The sequence below is a fragment of the Curcuma longa genome, unplaced genomic scaffold, assembly GCF_044706935.1.
Source record: "Curcuma longa cultivar G26 ecotype Majalengka, Jawa Barat unplaced genomic scaffold, ITB_CL_G26_1.1 contig_20517, whole genome shotgun sequence".
NCBI lineage: Eukaryota > Viridiplantae > Streptophyta > Magnoliopsida > Zingiberales > Zingiberaceae > Curcuma > Curcuma longa.
The window spans coordinates 870-4907 of NW_027431399.1; the positions used below are offsets into that span (position 1 = coordinate 870).

A 4038-nucleotide genomic window follows, 5' to 3' on the forward strand; every position below is an offset into this window, starting at 1 on the left:
ATCTTTTAAATAAAAATAAAATCGTTAAAATTTATATATATATATTAATTTTAGCTATCTGTGTTGTAACATCAAAGAAAGTTAATTATAGTAATTTTAGCTATCTGTGGCCGTCATCGTATTTCCCTCCCTCACGCCAATCGCATGGCTCGACGCATTAATATCATCGTTGCCTTTGTCGTGCCCAATCAAAAGATTTAATTCAGCGAGCTGGAATTCGTAAGCAATCTTATTAATTAGAGATCATCAAAAAGAAAGACAGAAGCAGTACATCCACACCAAACAACTTTTGCAATATCCGTAGCTATGGAAGCAGCTTTGCTAACTGCTACCGCTCGCTTCATGGTGGATAAAGTGGCAGATCTCCTCCAACTCGACAAGAAACTCAAGGCAATGATTGGTACCAAAACGAAGATGCAGAAGCTCAAGGAATTGTCCACGATTATTGATGCAGTGATCCAAGATGTTGAGTCCCACCCTTCTATTGGCGATGCTGTGAAGGACTTGCTGAGGAAGCTCAAATACTTGTCCTACGATCTCGAGGATGTTGTGGATTACTATGACACTAAAGTCTTCCAAAAGAAGCAGAGATCAAAAACTTCTTTAAGGCCGGTGCGTGATTTCTTCTCTTCTGATAATCAACTTGTGTTTAAGAATAGGGTAGGTGGCATGATAAAAGCTATAAAAGAAAGTCTGGATTCTATTTTGCTGCAAAAGTCTATTCTTCTCAATTTGCCACAAGGCAACATCCGCATGCCAGAACCAAGTCTCTACAATAGAGAGACCCACTCCCGCAATAGCTTTGTTGTGATAGGGAGGGAACCAGAGAAGAATAAGATTGTCGATATGTTAACAGAGGATGATGATGATGTTGATGATGATGAAAGCATTAACCATGGCACAGTGAAGGTCATCGCCATCGTTGGGATGGGTGGCCTAGGGAAGACCACACTTGCTCAGCTGGTTTTCAATGATGAGAAGGTGAAAGCTCATTTTACAAGTTCGAGAATGTGGACAGTTGTTGGGGATGAATTTGATCCTGCAAATATAATGAAATCTGTTTTAGAACTGGCCACTGATGCACCGGTCAACATTTCACAAATAGATTTAGTGAGACAGAACCTAGAAAAAGCATTATCTGGGAAGAAATTTTTGCTCGTGTTGGATGATGTATGGAATGAAAATGAATCAAAGTGGAATGTACTGAAAGCAGCTTTAACATGTGGGGCGAGAGGAAGCAAAATTTTGATGACAACCCGTAGCCAACAGGTCTCTTTGATTATGGGCTCATCCAATACCACTCACCAAATATAACAGTTGTCCCGAGATGATTGTCTGTCCTTGTTTCAACAATCTGCATTTGGAGATCAAGCAGTGGATCAAAATTTGATGGAAATTGGTGCAAAGATTGTTGAGAAATGTGGTGGTGTTCCCTTGGCTGCCATATCATTTGGTAGCATGCTCCGTAGAAGTCGAGAGGAAACTTACTGGTCCTCGGTATTGAATAGTGAAATCTGGCAACTGGGAAATGAGAGAGATAGAGTGTTAGCTGTATTGAAGTTGAGCTATGACACTCTCCCTCCAAGGTCAAAGAAGTGTTTTGCATTTGCTTCTCTATTCCCAAGAAATTATAGAATGGCAAAGGCTGCACTGATAACACTGTGGATAGCAAATGGTTTCGTACGATCAGAAGGAAATGTTGATGCTGAAACAAATGGCAACCTTGTCTTTAATGATCTAGTAATGGGGTCCTTTCTCTTGCCACCTTCCCATAAATTTGAATATGTAACCGAATGCACGATGCATGATTTGATGTATGATCTGGCACGATCAGTATCTACAGATGTATATTGGAATTCTGATCAAGACTCGGTGGAAGATATTGGAAAACGAACATATCATTTGCAAATAAATCCAAGAAAGTTTCCAAACATGACTCAGGTGGTCTTAGACAAGAAACCATTGCACTTACGTACCTTTATGCCCCTATATACATTTTCACATTTGAATATCAATCTGCTTGAAGTCTTCTCAAAATTGAAATTTTTGCGGGTGTTAAATTTAACTAAAGGTGGCATCAAGGAGGTGCCGACATCAATAGGAAATCTGATACATTTGAGGTACCTCAACTTATCAAGGAATGATATTATAATTCTGCCTGACTCCATAACCCTTCTCTCCAATTTGTGGTTCCTCAACTTATCTTGGAATGGTATTGAAGTTCTACCTGACTCCATAATTCTTCTCCCCAATTTGAGGTATCTTAACTTATCTGAGAATAATTTTGAAATTCTACCCGACTCCATAACCCTTCTCCCCAATTTATGGTATCTCAATCTCAGTTCCAATTATAAACTTCGAGAGCTACCAAAAGAGTTAGGGAATATGCAAAAACTTCGAAATCTTAATTTAGAAGGTAATTATGGATTGACACACATGCCATGTGGATTATCTCAACTAACTAATCTTCAAAGTTTATCTTTCTTTATTGGTGGTGACAAAACTGGCGCTTGCTCAATTATAGAGCTTGAGGATTTGAAGCTTCATAGAGAAATGGAAATTACATTTTCCGACAATTTTAAGAATTATTCTTGTGGTGGAAGAAAAATCTTGAAGAATAAAGATCTTAATGAACTATGCGTAGAGTTTAATGATTCAGAAATATATGACAAGGACATGTTGGATGATCTTTGTCCCAACAAGACAAGCTTAAAGAAGCTAGACATACGGTATTATGGGAGCCCACAATTTCCAACATGGTTGATAGAGTTGCAGCTGCCAAATTTGATTGAAGTTAGCCTTGAAAATTGCCATGTTTGTGAGCATATTCCTCCGTTTGGAAATCTGAAGTCTCTTAAGAAGCTGTACTTATACTCTATGGCTAACATCACACAGATGGGTGTTGAGTTCCATGGTTACGGAGGCTTTCCTTCCCTTCAAGTACTCAGCTTGAATCAGATGGATAATTTAGAGGAATGGTCAGAGTCTCATGTTGTCGATCAATTGTTTCCTTTATTGCAGAAGTTGTGGATTTCCAATTGTCCTAAATTGAAAAGTATGCCGAGGTTTCCTAGAATCCAAGAGCTTCAGATATCATGCTGTAGTGAGAGCATACTCTCATGTGTTGGAAGGTTGACTTCTCTTTCTGTTCTCAACGTGGAGAATATAGATGACATGACATCTCTTCCAAATGGCTGCATCAGAAACCTCACATCCTTGAAGGAATTAGAAATTATAGAATGCAGACAACTAGGAAAGGTGCCAAGTGGTTTAAAGAATCTACATATGTTGGAAACTTTGAATATTGTCAATTGCCCACAACTGGAAAGTAGATGCGAAAGGGAGACAGGCGAAGATTGGTCAATCATCTCAAATGTTCCAAATGTTTATATTATATAGGTTCCTCAGATTCAGCCGGACATGGTTCGAAAGGTAAGTTAGAAAACCATTTTAATTGAATAAAATAAAAAAAAAATCATTATATGTATTTCTATAGTTGCATAGTTAAATTGCTTCTTTGTTGGGATAGAATATAATTCCTATTTCTTTTTCTAAAAAAAGTTTATTTTTTATTTAATTTAGTTAATTATTGAAAAATGATAGTGTTCAAACTCATCCATTTTATAGTAATATGCTAATTTAGGATTGTTCAGTCCTATAGTATACTCATTTTTAAAATATGGAATCCTTAGAGTTTTTAAAATTCTTATGAAAAAATAATCACTTAGAATTCTTTTTATTGAACAGAGTACTTATGTCCTGATAAAATGTACTATATCAAAGGCACCATATGCTTTGTTTGAAGCAATGACTTATAAGCAACACAAATGTATTTGTAATTCAAATATGATAATACTGATTAGGATACTTATAAAATAATTGGTAGCCCGCTGGCCGGCCACCAGCCACGGATTAGCCCGCTAGCCGACCGTTGATTAGCCTACTGGTCGGCTGTCGATCGCGTGTTAGCCCATTGGCCGGTCGTCGACCGCCCAATAGCCCACTGGCCAGCCGCTAGCCGAGGGTTAGCCCACTGGT

General features: G+C 38.0%; 1 pseudogene; it reads left to right on the forward strand.

Annotated features, from left to right (window-relative positions):
• The first annotated feature begins 300 nt into the window (after positions 1-300).
• On the forward strand, positions 301-3399 carry LOC141817431 (disease resistance protein RGA2-like; annotated as a pseudogene).
• Positions 3400-4038: the final 639 nt, after the last annotated feature.